Source organism: Armigeres subalbatus, chromosome 1 (genome assembly GCF_024139115.2).
Source record: "Armigeres subalbatus isolate Guangzhou_Male chromosome 1, GZ_Asu_2, whole genome shotgun sequence".
Classification (NCBI taxonomy): domain Eukaryota; kingdom Metazoa; phylum Arthropoda; class Insecta; order Diptera; family Culicidae; genus Armigeres; species Armigeres subalbatus.
The window spans coordinates 135,413,821-135,429,649 of NC_085139.1; the positions used below are offsets into that span (position 1 = coordinate 135,413,821).

A 15,829-nucleotide genomic window follows, 5' to 3' on the forward strand; every position below is an offset into this window, starting at 1 on the left:
TGAAAGGCCCCAACCTATATCTTGCATCTATTATCGCTTCGTTGCATGATGTGTGGAAAGTGTTCGTTACATGCCTCTTTTTGTTAATCACATTTTCATTGAAATTTGGTTGAATTTCTTCTACCTAGAAGGACGAAGACTCAAACAGCAAGGACAATAAACGTATCCCTAGTAACCCGCTTTTCATTCATGCTAAGCGAATGCTTCACGCAAAGTGGTGCCTCGTACAAACAACAGCAAGCAGCAGACGGCAGTGGTGCTGGAACAAAAAGTGCAATGAGCCTTGCGTTCATACAGCAATTAGTTTTATGTAAATAACATTTTTCACTAGCGTCGGATCACTTTGCGGTCTTCCAATGAAAGTTTGCTGGTAAAATTTCCTATGATGTAGTTGGATCGATTTATCGTTAGAGAATAATGGGACACCTTGGGGATTTTTTCTTTGTAAAGGTAAATTTCCTCATAGTAAATCCTATGGAAAATTAAAATCGCCGGCGCTAAAATATAGTTTCACCGATTGATCTGAAATTTCGCACAAGCATTATAAGACCTAAAAGACTTCTGAAAAATATGAGGGAACGAAAATTTATTTTTTTCATATATCCATGTCCCAGGCTAGTGAGCATTGGTTGATTTCTTCTCGGACCTTTTGAATGCTAACATTTTACAAAATTCTTTTTATCTCCATAGGATTTAATAATTTTGATTATTTTGATTTATTTTTCAGACTTGTGCGTTTCATCGAAAGAAATGGACATCAATTCAACACCAATGTATCTTGGAGATCTTGGAAATGTTCAAAAGTTTATGACAAGCACATTTTTACAAACAAAAAATGCCTTTCTGAAAATATTGATATTTACATTTGTTTGGATATTTCGTTTGGGCATGGAAATATGAATTTCAGAATTAATTTCAAATCATTGGAAAACATATGATCTTTTTTCCGTACAAACCAAACTATCTCTATATGAATGCATTCTGAATTACAATTTTTATTATTATTAATATTTTAATATTATTATTTTCATTACAAATTCTTCCGACCTTTATATTATTTTTATTTTGAAACTCATAAAATTCACTTATAATTAATTTTCATAATCCCTTATAACATCAATAATTTTTCCTAATTATTTTCATAAGTAGAATTATGAAAATAGTAAGTAGCCAAAACAGATATTTCCCCTTCTGAGTCATTAATTAAACTTATGATTTTCACAAATATTCATTGTGGTGCCAAATCATAAGTGGTTTTGATGAAGGTCCTAAGTTTTTTTGGCTGAGTGCACGGTTTCGCACCGGGTTCACCAATACAAATATACTTCAACTGTCAAAACCACGTGGGTGGGTGGGACTTGGCGGAATAAACAAGCAGAAGGGAGAAACGAAACTGTCTGTTTATAGGCCTTTTCATGTGACACTGCCGAGACTGCACTTGTTTACAACCGCTGAACAGGCCTGCAAGTCCGAAGCTGTCACTTTCATAGAAGAACTGTCAATTGACGATAAAATCAGCTGTTTTTAAACGTCTCGTGAAGAGGCCCATTAAAATAAAGTGCGCATTGAAAATCTTTTTTTTTTTGGGAATTTTGTGATATTTGTAATTGTAGTTTTAAATGAAATTAATCCAGTACTGTTTAGATTCAGTTTTAAAAATAATTGTTAGGGAAGTTATGTATTCATAAGTTCATTCAGGTTTTCCTCGCATTTTGTGTCCTAAATTAGGTCGGTGGATGAAATTATGTAGTTTGGGAATTCCCTTTGAAACCCGTTCATAAAATCCGCTAGGAATTGTCAGAAAAATATAATTGAGGAATACCGAATAGAATTATTTCTTATGCAGAATTTCTTTTGAAATTCTTCCAAAAACTCTTTCGTGCGTTTCAGAATTTTCTTCGGGAATTCTGCCAGAAATTACTTCAGACATTCCCCGCATAGAAATAAATCGTATGCTGAATATTTCATATTATAAGTATTCCATTCCGCTTGTAATCATCATTAGCTGTACGATACATGTGCAATCATATGATTAAGTTTTTTACCGCCCTGATCATACCAAATTATTGACAGATTGTACATCTTATAATAAAGATACCTGGAATGAGAAATGAAAAATATTCTCATAAGAAAAAAATCATACATGATATAATTTGGGTAGCTTTTCACACCCGACTGAACAAAAAGAAGTGTTTTCATTTTCAGTGTTGAAGCACGTTGAAGTGTCAATTCTTTCGGCAGTTGGTCGGGCAGACTTTATAAATATCATTATAAATAGTTTTCTTAAAGTTGGTGGTGATCTCAAATGCATGTAAGTCAAAACATTGTTAAATTAAATGCTAAATAAATCTATTCTTGTTTTTCCCATTTCTGTTTGTTTCTAGAATCATCCATTTCCTCCCATACACTACACGGGGAAGCGCCGTGATCGAGCGCCGGTTGTATACTGGATTCAGCTAATCGGGGTCAACCTTGGGCCAATGCTTCCGATGATATGCTTCCGAAGGTAATAATCTTCTTCAATGTATGTGGTCTTTGGGGTGTAAAAAGTTAAAACCTAACGTCGTTCCAATAATAGAACGGTATTCCGACAGACCGTGCCAGGGTGCCAGAACCCTGATGCATACACTAAGACCCCCATCGCGAAGTATCCGGTGTGATGCCGCATTGCGGCGGGGCCAATCGCAAAAACCATTCAAATATTGGACCGATGTTAGTTGGTAGTGATTGGTCTCTAGATGTTATGCCTTGTGCCTTCCTCCGTTCTGATCATGATCTTCAAGTATTGAACGCAATGTAAAATAACGGTGACGAGAACAGTAGAATTTGACAGACTAAAGCTCCAAACACAATGTCAGCGGAACGGCAACGGAAACGGCAAATTTGACAGAAAATATATGGGCTAACTGTCAAATTTGCCGTTTCCGTTGCCGTTCCGCTGACATTGTGTTTGGGGCTTAACTGCTTGGCTAACGGTCGAATTCTGTTATTACCCCAAATTCTGTCATTCCGTTCCATTGCGTTCAGGGCTTTAGTATCACGAACGAGACGTGGGAGCAAATAAAACAAATCTTAAAACGAAAGTCGCGAAAGTGGCTGAACCTAAACGCTGTTTGTATGTACATCATAGTGTATAAGGAAAGCGCCGTGGATTAATTCTTTTAATATAATTTACAGGTGAAATTGTTGAGTGGACATCCGTACGGAAGAGGTCCTGTAAACGCAGCTTATGAATCCAGTGTCCTGCACTCGGTAATAGTGGTGAGTGTGGCAAAATATGTTTTGATGTGATTATGATAACTATATTAGGCAATAAATTAAATATAACAGATACTTTTTAGTGCTGGCTAATTTTATTACTGAGGAAAGAACAAGATATTATCCTACTAAAGTTTTAAATATAATATTATACATATTACAATACCCTAATCGTATAATTGAAAGATTATCAAACAGCGTTTAATTCGGATTAACAGCTGAATCGTAGAAGAATCTTTCTATTTATCGTCTTTGTTGAATATAATCAAAACCTGAATGATCATACGAAACAAAAATGAAGATAAATCAATGATTCATGGTAAAATTGCTTTTCAAAAAGCCATGCAAAAGTCGATGTTTTTGAATGGTAACGATACTTAACAACCCATTCAATGTATCATCCAAAACCAAAATATTATAAGGGCTATCGTAAATATCATTCAAGGTATAATTAATGTACAGTATTTTATATGATTCCATAAAACATTCAGTTATAATTTTCTATATTCTGAAAACGATAACTAGAAAGATCGTTGTATAATTTCATTTTATTCGGGTCTTTCAGTAATTCTTTCTTGAATTTTCAGGCATTCCTCCATATATTTTCCAAGGAATCCTTTCGAAATGAATTCCTTTGGAAATTCTTCTATAGGAATATCTTTGAATACTGTTCCAGGATTTTCTCTTTTCTCAGGAATTAATTTGGAAATTCCTACAATAATTCCTTCAGGGAATCCTCTGGAATACAGGAACTTACTCGAAGTTCCTTCAGGAATTGCTCCGCAAGCTTCGTACATAAATTCCCCCGGAATTCCTCCGGGAGATTCTTGAAAATTGAAAATGCACGGGGCCCGAAATCCGGCGGAAAATTTACCCGAGGTGTGAGGCTACCTTTATCAGGAGAGATAGCAAGGAAAAAAAAAATTGCGAATCCTGGAGAATTTTTATTTCATGCTTCTGAGAGTTCTCAAAAAAAACTTTTGTAGAAATAACTGAATTTTTGTAAAATAGAAAATCTCTTTTTTTAAATGAATTCTATACGGAATTCTTGGTATAAAAATGTGCACGGGATTATTGAATATAATTGAATAGGGGAACTTTTCCGATCTCCATCTCACTGAACATAAATATATTCATCTCATCGGGAAACAAAGAAATACAGCACCAATTTCGTCGCCTCTTTTTGTCAAGATGCGTGCTCACTGCTAAAAAAATCACAAAAATAATAAACAATCCAAATTCCTTTCCATTGCTTTGCTTTTGATGGGATGAATATCGGAGCCATGAGATGAATTCCAGGAGCAGTTTCCCTATTTATATCCGCCCAAAAGTAAATTCAACTATCCGCAAAAATCAGTTCACGCACTTGAACATATTTATTTATTTATCATGATCTGATTAGTCGAAGCCAACGCACTGCCAGTGCACTGGATGTCCGCGATCATCTGGATCATATGTTTCGAATCAAAACAAACACGATGCTACGCACACCAACATATCCAATGACAGATGGAACTGAAAATGTTTTTTTATTCAGGGTTCGGGTTGGCACTGACCCAGGTTTAAAAACGAATTCGACATGAGTAAGGTAAATATGTAAAAATGGCGATAATTCCGTCGCACCGTCGTACCTTATCAAAACAGGGTGGCCACTGAAATTCGATTTTGAAATTCCCAGTTTTTTCCCGCTTTTCCCGGAAATTTTTGTCAAATTTTCCCGGTTTTAATTAGCTTGAAAAGAATCATTGTAAGAGTTTTTATACTTTTACTAGATATTTTTTTTTCTGATAAAACGGGAGGTAAGTTTTATATCGAAGCAACTGATCATTTGTAACGAACCTTTTAGATAAATACATTAAATTACCAACAACGTGTTATGCGAAAATGGTTTTTATCAAAAGGCACACTGAAATTGTGCGCTTCGTTACCATGTAGTTAGTGTTAATCGGCATTTAATCAATATCGAATTGTAATTCTACATTGGCACCTAATTACAATGATTTGATTCTTTTCTTAGAACTTGCAACTTTGCAAAACATTCGTATTTTTTTCTTGGATGCACCACAACTTTCGTTAGATTCTGACAAAGCCAATGGAAATCGCATGCCAGTCTAGTAGAGTTCTACCTTCTTGGAACATAATGTTCACATAAAGCAATAAAGTTATAGTTATAGTACCGTAATCCGGGGGAATATTGATCAGCAAGGTAACATTGATCAGTTGAACCATTTTCAAAAGATGAATAAAGTATTACTTTCTGTTATTACGATTACTTATTATGAGTTAGGTATTTTAATCTTGACTAAATTTGCTACCGAATAATATAATCTCCACTAGAATTTGCATTTAATTTTTGCCATAGTTTGAAAAATAAAATCAACATCATTTTGTTAACTCACAGTAAGCTGCCAAAAAAGCACTCAAAACAAGCATAATAACAAAAAATTGAGATCGTACCTACAATTGGGTGATAAGTAATCTTATTTTCTTTGTTTATCCATATTTTTTGTTTCAAAATTTTGATTTTTATTGTTGAAAAACCAGATAATTCACCTAGCGGCCATGATGCCTTACTCGAAACAATCAATACGCTTCGCCTCAGTATAAGGATTTCAAAAGTAATTGCCTACCTTAAGGCGTTTACAAACGCTTGCTTTATAGACGTAACAAAGTGAAATGATTGATGATCAAAGTTGCCCCAAATTGGAAATTCAAAAAACTAGACAAAACAGATTTTTAAAACAATTTTATAATTATCAAATAATCAAGAACAATAGCCTCAAACGTTCTACACGTAGCAGTACTCGTTTTAAAAATATGAAAAAAGCAATCATTTAATTTACGGAGGAAATATTTACAAAACATTGAAAAAATTGATCAATGATACCCCGGATTACGGTATTTATAGTCGACATTTTTTAAATGATCAGCTTTCGGTTTGATCAGACTATTTCAAAAAATACCTTTCTGAGTAACTGATGGAGCTTTTTAAATTATCGCAAAAATATGTGAGGGACGACACAATTCTTTCTTATAAAGTAAATTAAATTCAATTACAGTTTTAAACTAAGGAACTTAGCAATGAAATAAGTAAAGCACCGTATAACCTCATTATAGTGATTGACATCACGTTTCTAAAAATCTACAAAACTATTAAACAACTTATTTCAACACAGATTTAACCCGAAGATTATCTTTGTTATTATTCAGTTATTCAGTTTTCTAAAAAAAATAAACACATTTCAGGCAATCAAAACATTTGATTCGTAATTTATTCAACTTTACTTTTTTAATTTCTAGAATTAATGTCTACAAAGTAAATCTTGGATTTTTTATTGAAAACTTTGAACGTCCCATTCATTATTACTATTTTGAAATGTTCTAAGCTTTGAAACCTATTCATTGTTCCCCGTGTAACAAATTAGAAAATTATCTTGGATATCTTTTTTACCATCATAACCTTCTATAATATTAGGTTAGTTGTGGAAAATACTAAACTAAAGATATTTTACTCTTCAGAATATTACAGATATTCACGAAGTATTAAAAAAATGGCCATTTTCAATGATTTGTACAATTTTCAAATATATTCCCAAACAACTCTTGAACACGTGTTAAAATATATATTTTTACTAGAGTTTCCATTTCCCGGTCATTTATGCTGTCCCGGGATTCGGGATGAAATTTCTTGTATATCCCGGAAAATCCCGGGAATTTTCGATGTTTTTAAAAACATAATTTTTTTGTTTTGAAAAAGTTTTTTTTCGAAGTTTTAGCATATTTTAGAAAGGCCAGATGATACAGAATTCAAATTGAAACTTTAAATTTCAATTTAAATAGAACCTTGGTTTGACTTCAAAAAGCAAATAGTATTTGCGTTTGTATCGAAAAGTAGGGTTTCTGGAACAAATGATCGCAGAGTTCAAAAAGACGCGTTCGCTGTCCGTCGAAGTAGGCATGATTGTTAGTATTATATATTGAATTTAGACTATTTCTAAGTTTCGATTTAAGCAGCGTATTTTCTGAAGCATTAGGGTTCCCTATACTTCATTGCAGGTTACTGACTGATACTTCTACCAGCAGTTACAGCTCCCCCTATTCATCAACGGGTTATAGGCCCAGAAATGGTTCCAGATCTACAACTTAGTGTCGATAAACTAGTCCCGAAGAATTTATCAAAGACCAACTAATTAAGTACCGTCGTCGGGGGGACAATGGGTCTGGGATGAGAATGGATCAGCGCCTTCACCGACAGTCTGGAGGTCGGATGACAAAATCGTTCTAAAAGGTCTAAAAGGTCGAAAAGGGATTTTCGGGATTTCAAAAATCATATCCCGGGAATCGGGAAATCCCGAATTTTCCTTAATCCCGGGATTTTTCGTCCGGGATGTCCCGGGATGGAAACTCTAATTTTTACCATATTCATTTTTTTTTCTCGAATTGTGTGCAATTGGAAATTACATACAAATGACAGGCAAACTTGGACATTAGAAGAATAACTTAAAGATGAAAACATTCATTCGAAAGAATGAATATTATGATATTCGATTCTATGCTTTTATAACATAGTATTTATTATATATGGCCGGGGTTCTATCAAATCACACCAAGCGCCAAAAAATTACTCATCTTTTTGCCCAAGTTTTTGTTTAACAGATTTAATTAATCACAAATAGTATGGGTCCTATACTATAGGATATCCCTCAACCTCATAACTGAGGATGTTCCACAACTAATGTACGCATGAATTGATTTGAAATATTGTCTATCCGGAACAAAGTTAGAACGCTTCTTATACCGAAGTTGGAGTTTTCTCCAGATACAGGCAACTTTTCGAACTTCGGAAGTAGTGCGCTGGATTCGCCTAAAGATGCGCTAAACAACGCATCAATTAGTTTGACAGATAAAACTTCGGAAGAAAGTTCGGTTCGGAAGTCCCGACTTCCGAATTCTAAGTTGGTGCTACGAAAAGATATTTTAGTTACTAGATAAAGATTGTCGCTGTCGTCCGGAACATCTTTTGCTGGCGAGGATAGGGGAGCTAAATGTCAAAGAAGGAAAATCCATACGATTTGACAGGTATGTACCACACATGTTTCGGACAGCAGAACAAAGGGAACCGAAGCGACAATCTTTATCTAGTAACTAAAATATCTTTTGTGCTACGCCGACAATAATTTCTGTTTTCCTTTTACGTATAAAATATCACACGTCAGTCAAAAAGCCACCTACTCGAAATTTGAATCAAAGTGATCTAGAGACAATTGAAAAGAAAAATTACTAATTTTTTATACCTCACACATTATGTATTAAAATCAAATAACTCAGTTCGAATGCGATTGAATAATGAATATCAAAGTGAAAATCTTTCCCTTTTATATTAACTTTGTAATTTGAATTTTGAATGTAAGTTGTCAAGAATTAATTTTTTCCCGGTTCATGTTCTGAATTCCCGGTTTTTCCCGCTTTTTTTCCCGGTGACTTCAATTTCCCGTCTTTTTCCCGCTTTTCCCGTTTTTCCCGGTTCGGTGGCCACCCTGTCAAAAGCTCAGTTTGCTTAAAAGATCATATAACCAAAATATAAATTAACATAAATTATTATTACATAATTTTTCAGGCACAGGAAATGTAGTTTCTTTTTCAGCTTTATATCGGATTACTACAATATCGTGCTGACAAAAGTTGTAAGTTTTTCATCAAAGCTATACAAAAAAAATCAAATATAGCAATCTTGTTGAAGGTTAACCTGCATAGGGTGGGCGTACCAGTCGTCGCCATACTTAAGAACAACTATTTTTAATTAAATAAATAAGAGGCATGTAGATGGTGTTGATATGTCAATTGAAAGGTTGCAATTGCATAGCTTAAATTAGTGGAAATGAGCTGTGGCAGATAATGTCCGAACATGGTTTTCCGGCGAAACTGATAAGACTGATACGTGCAACGCTGGATGGCTCGAAATCAAGTATTCGGATTACAGGCGAAGTGTCAACCTCATTTGTAACCTTAAACGGATTGAAGAAGGGTGATGCACTTTCGAATTTATTGTTCAAAATTGCACTCGAGGGCGCTAATAGAAAATCTGGCGTGCAGAGGAACGGTGGCTGTGCACAATGGAGGTTTATCGATATCGGCGATATTCATCTGGTGTTGTACTATACCGGTACAACCGGTGATATATCGGGTTTGAAAATGTCGGATATCGGATCGATATCCGATAAATAAAAAAAAACGTTTTTACCCGAGTTTGTTTACTACCGATTTTATCATGTTTGTAACTCTATTTTGTCACCCCAAAACAATTTGAAAATGTCAGTCGCTCTTATCCATCTCGGTAGTAACACCGCAAACGACAATGATTTTCATGAAATATCTTTCACCGCCTATGGTGTCTAATAAAACCGATCTCAAAGTGTAATTAAAGTTTCTATCTGCTTCTCGCTTTGGTCTTCGACTGAAGATGTGTTGAAAATCCACTCTCGCATAAATAAGCAAAAGCCAACGGTATTAAAATCTCCAAAGCTTGGAACGCTGATATGGCATACGGTTCGTAATAATGAATTATTGGCACTGGCTGATTTTCTACCCGCCGCTGCCGCATCCAGGCGCTATCTTCTTTTTCTTCATTGGCATTACATCCCTCACTGGGACAGAGCCGCCTCGCCGCTTAGTGTTCATTAAGCACTTCCACAGTTATTAACTGCAAGGTTTCTAAGCCAAGTTACCATTTCTGCATTCGTAACACGATGATACTTTTATGCCCAGGGAAGTCGAGACAATTTCCAATCCGAAAATTGTCTAGACCGGCATCAGGAATCGAACCCAGCCACCCTCAGCATGGTATTGCTTTGTAGTCGCGCATCTTACCGCACGGCTAAGGAGGGCCCCCAGGCGCTATAGTATAGTAAAATAGCCAGCATGAGTTAACCGCCAGAAATTTGTATGGCGAAAAACATCGAATGCGGGTTTTCTCAAAATTAGGAACTTTTCATGAAAAAATATTTGGTACCGGTTATGTGGGAAGGTGTCCGCTACTACGCTTACCAAATATTTTTTCGATGAAGGTGCTTAATTTTGAGAAATCGAACCTTAGATGCATTTCGCCATACTGATTTCAGAAAGTTAACTTCTAGTGTGCCGCTGTAAGCACGCTCAAAGTGATTCATTGAAAGCTTGTCGCTTCGATATGGAGTAAGCTTCGTATATTCCACAAAAAATTACTATTTTTTTCAATGAATAAATCACGACAGGACGAACCATTACGCCAAAAATTCTAAATCCAAATATTCATTCTGGATTTCATTGGGAAGGCTAGCCACGTCCAGGGTTGTAAATTTTCGGCAGCACTGGATGAAGGTGATGTTTTTTTATATCATGTTTTTATTTTCTTCCTGCTTTGAAATCAACCTCACATTCCCGGAGAGGCAGAAAAGTATTATAAATTCAGTAGAAAATCGAATTATAGCCGCTATCGAAATTGGATTTTTCTCACAATCCATACGTTAAACCTAATTTCGGAAGTGGTGCGCTGTATAGCACATCACAAAATGAAAACAGCGCACCACTTCCGAAGTTAGGTTTAACGTATGGATTGTGAGAAAAATCCAACTTCGTTATCGGCTATAATTCGGGTTTGCACTGAATTGATAATAAACAACAGAACTCACATCACCCACTGCGCCGCGAAGATGAAATTTACCACAGCAAAATGTACACATTCACCCACCAAATTGAAAAAATTCACCACGCGTTTAAATGGGCCACTCACAGTCATACGGTACGGCGCGAACTGAGCAGCCTGTCAGAGCGACTTGTGAGTGGCTGAATGTGAAATTGAACTGTCGGTGTTGGAAGTGATTTTTCGGCTGCACCCAGTCGCACTCACCACGGCGGCGATGAAGGCGACTGCAGATTATACTGAGATCCATGTTTTTCACTGCATTGACTGTGAAATATTTCTACCCTGGCCACGTCCAATGTAAACAAAAAGGGACTGCGAACTAAGGAAGCATCTTCTTGAAGCAGCTCGGGAAATTATCGCTGCTTCAGTGAGTGAAAATGAGCATTAATTTCCAATTTGAAATTTGCATCTAAATTAGTCAACCCTTTCTCAATCCAAATGCACAGTTCATCAAACATTTTAATATTTCCAACACTTACTTTGCGCTTTGAACAAAAAAAAATATTTTTTTGTCAGGATACGTATTTTTAGACGAAGATTCAGAATATATAAAAATCTCATTTTGGCCAAAAATGTTACATTTGCAGTTTCTCAAACAAACGGTTCAAATTGTCTCTGAACTGAATCAGATTGTTTTTTTGCGTTTCTGCCATACTTCTTCATTGAGTTTAACAAGTAATAAAATGTCTATCCAGGTTTTCCAAGAAAGCTGAGTTCATCCCTCAATTCAAAAACGTTAATAATATTGCCTTTTGATAAACAACAAAACGGCAGTGTAGAAAAAAGAACCTCGTGATCTGCATTTATTTATTTGCATAGTTTTTCGTACAAACATGTGTTGAAAGCTTCAGATTTGATTCACAATTATGATAAAAGTATTTTTGTAATTGTTACAGAAGTGCCTTACAAACAAGGACATATTGGTCAATCATGCATTACGGTGCCAATGGAATGTATGGGAAAAAATTGTCATCTAATTTCAAAAAACGACATTGCTAACAAGTTTCATTACCCCAAAATATGACCCTATGCAAAATTTGAGCTCAATCGGACATGGTTTAGGGGTGCCTAAAATTCATCAATGTTTTGAAATTTTTACCCAGGAAAATTCGAAAATCCAGATGCCAGAGAGATCTGACGTTACCTCAAAAAAAATTTTTTTAGATTAAACCACCCGACTTGAACATTGATTTTTTCTCTTAGATCATTTTTGGGACGATTTTTTCTCTTAGAACATTTTTGGGACTTTGGGCTTTTTTTTTCAGACGATGAAATTTTTTTTTCATTGAATTTTAACACCGGACGAAACGCAAACGTTTTCGTAGCCAAAAATATCCACTCTAATTAATCATCACGTCGTATTCACGTGAAAAATCACGTAACTGATTTGTCTTGAACGAACGACGATTGTTACGCGACGTCAGTAATGTTCACCTGAAATTCACGTAACTTTTACTAAAAATCTTGGTGAATATGTTTGTATGTACTCGTAAACAACTTAAATAGTGTGATTGCAGACGTGACGTGGTTATCATCGGGGCCCTTTATAGCCGTGCGGTAAAACGTGCGACTACAAAGCAAGACCATGCTGAGGGTGGCTGGGTTCGATTTCCTGTGCCAGCCTAGACAATTTTCGGATTGAAAATTGTCTCGACTTCTCTGGGATATTTTAAGTGCAACTAGGCGAGAAATTTCCAAACCTGCAGTTCTCTCCTTGGAAAAAATATCAACGGAAGTCGCATGAAATTTAGAAGATTCGTAGAAAAGTGATATGGAAGAAGCTTGAGCTACATGAAGTTTAGAATTACAGTTTTTCGGTAGCGTTAATATAAAAAAAATCTTTCAGGTTTCAACGTCAAAGGGATTGGTTCAACATCGGAAATAGCAGCAATTTTTGAGATAGAATCTAGTTTCAACATTTCTGACCAAATCTGATAAATTTCATTCGACATTCGTCAGTAACTTTGTTTTGTTCTCCAACAGGGTCAGTGTCATTCCTTGTCTAATAATAAAGACATCATTCTGCATCAAATGCTTTTTCAACGCATCAAGCGCATCAGCAACGCGAAGAGGTCTCCTATTTACGGCTGCGGGCAGTTACTAACTTATTTTGCATTCATTTAAAACAAAACAATTTTGCAACATATTTCAAAGCATATAGTGGTTACCTGATATCTCGTAGCGTTCACCAGAAGTTCACGTAACCATTACGTAGAAATCACATAAGGTTCACCTGATCAAACACGTAACTACTTTCAAACTTCACGTCATTAGTAATGAAAAATCCAGTCAGATTTACCTGATAAATCACGTAACTCACCGAAGCTAAATTTTGTTCAGGTTACATGCCATTCAGGTCACTCTTACGTAAAAAGTGTGGTGGATGAGAACCACATTTGTTTTAAGGTAAACACCCGCATAAATCCAAATGATAGCATTATTGGAACGGTATACGTTCCAGCTTGAGCCATAATGATAATGGTACTTAACCATAACCGTACTGTAGTCTGATAACGTTTTGACCATACACACAAAAAAATAACGTTAATCGAATTAAAAAAACCGTTGGTTAAAATAAAAAGTTTCGTTGGTTCTTTTTCGTAGAGAGTCGCGGATCATTAAAATAAAAGTTCGTCAACTTTCGATTCATAATCGGTAAGGTTTTCATATATGAAATTGAAAGTTTGAACTTTTAAAAATCAATTGTAGAACTGTCAAATAGAAACTATGAAAAATAAAAGTACGAATACTTTTAAATTGATAAAAAGTATGTTTCATTTATAGTTTTTTAATACTGTCAAACCATTAAAGAATAAAATAGGGAAAATTTATGGATTCTTGTTATTGATAATTGTTAGTTTTTATTTCACATTAACATAATTTATTTATTTATTTGGGTGAGAATACTTCGATCAACTCCAGTTTTCCATAGATTATTCCCGATATGTTGTTTGAAGACAATGCTGATTAGGTGGCCACTGCAGGACAGCTGGGGGCTTGATTTCGCCATCGCCATATCGGGTGAAGTTTGCTGCGCCGGAAAAATACCTAGAAGAGTCGGAAAGATGCTGTAAATAAATAGTAATGTCTGGATAACTTCCATAATATTTAAAAAAATTACATCTCAAGTGACGCTTTTTTAATGTATTAAAGCTTTAATTAAAGTGTTACTTACCACAAAATCCTTGACCATAGCGCGATTTGCGTCGGCTGCACTCGCTGCACTACTTCTATTCGATTGGGGATTCTAAAAGACGAAAACAAACTGTTTGTGAGTGAAGAAAAACACAAACATTTGTTTTCTCTTTCCATCGTTTGGTGTCACAGCACCGGCTATGTGTTGTTTACGTAAGGTGATTTAACATTTCTTAAACTTCTGTGACGAAAGCGCGTACTTTTAATTTTACACACAGCCTCGAAACAAAATACTTTTACATAAAATACAAACATTTTAAGGAGACGATTTTTACTCTCATTTTAAAGAAAATAAGCCACTTTTCAGATAGAAAGCACATTACATTTGTTTGTATAGTTTTATTTTTTTCTGTGTAGTGACTATGGTTTCCGTAGACCGGACTGTATGAGCAACGGGTTGTTAAGAATGTTAACCGTAAGAGAAAAGGATTTTCTTCATACATTTTCAGGGGAAAGATTGTATCAGTATTATATTGATTATGGTTCGTAGACCGTAAACTTCATTTATTAAGGTTGAGATAATTGTTTTACCATAAATATGTATTGTTCGAAGAACTTAATGTTAATGGGTAACGATATCAACTATGTCCATGATATATTTGTAACTGTACAAAGAACGGAAAATTTGTATGCGGGCATGACGTAAAGATCCCCCTATGTTAAATTTGAGCTTAATCTGACATGATTTAGAGGTGCTCAAAATAATAAAAACTTTTTTTTCTCACAAGGGGGAAATAACTTTTTTGTTTTTTGATGCCAAAGGACTCAAAATGCATGAAACTTTCAGATTTTTTTTGATAGAAATCGACTGTTTTGGGACTTCGAAAAAAAATCTTATGACAAAAACAATTTTTCGAATTTAAAAACCGGACGTTACGCAAACATTTCCTAGGCCCTAAAATATGCCCCTATACAAAATTTGAGTTCCATCGGACATGATTTAGGGGTGCTCACAGATTTTTGTAAATTTGAAAATTTTTGAGATCAGATTTACGGAGAAAATTATCAGATTGCTAGGCAATGTTTTTTACACTGAGGTTTATTTTTACGCGGTACATGTTTTTCAGATGATGAAATTTTTTTCATCGAATTTCAACACCGGAAGATACGCAAACGTTTTCGTAGCCAATAATATCTCTTCTATGTAAAATTTGAGCTAAATCGGACATGATTTAGGGGTGCTCAAAATTAATCAAAACTTTATTTTTTCTTACAAGGGGGAAGTTTTTTTTTTGTTTTTTGATGACAAAGGACTCAAAATGCATGGAACTTTAAGAATTTTTTTTTTAAATCGACTGTTTTGGGACTTTGAAAAAAAAATATTTTGATCCAAGCATGATCCACCATCAGTACGAGATCCCAAAACTTTTATCCACTGTTTGCTATCAGATTCAAAAAGGTATTTATTGCAGAATGTCTTTGTCTTCGGCTGTAGCTTTCGAATCACTACAGAAAAGAAACTCTTCTTTTAATTCTCCTGATCGTGAGTAAACCTAATAAATAGACATTTGTTCAAAAAAAATATAATTAAACCATGAAAACGTGTTCATGATAGTCAAACCTCAAAAAGGGTGAATTCTTTGCAAAGGTCTCACGGCCCCCTTGGTACGGTCTCGCGGCCCCCTAGGGGGTCGTGGACCACCGGTTGGGAAACACTCTCGTACAGTTATTTGCATCTTTCTTAAGTAAGTGTCC

The 15,829-nt window shown here is 35.2% G+C and overlaps 1 protein-coding gene and 1 long non-coding RNA gene across 4 annotated transcripts in view; one reads left to right on the forward strand and one right to left on the reverse strand.

The window, feature by feature from the left end:
• Nucleotides 1-15,829, reverse strand: part of LOC134205162 (LIM and senescent cell antigen-like-containing domain protein 1) — a 36,721-nt gene that overhangs the window by 2,566 nt on the left and 18,326 nt on the right. The gene's annotated exons all lie outside the window — the stretch shown is intronic.
• Nucleotides 1,081-3,333, forward strand: LOC134206618 (uncharacterized). Its single transcript, XR_009978298.1, has 3 exons — nucleotides 1,081-2,311; nucleotides 2,385-2,506; nucleotides 3,178-3,333. It is a non-coding gene; the product is annotated as an uncharacterized LOC134206618 (long non-coding RNA).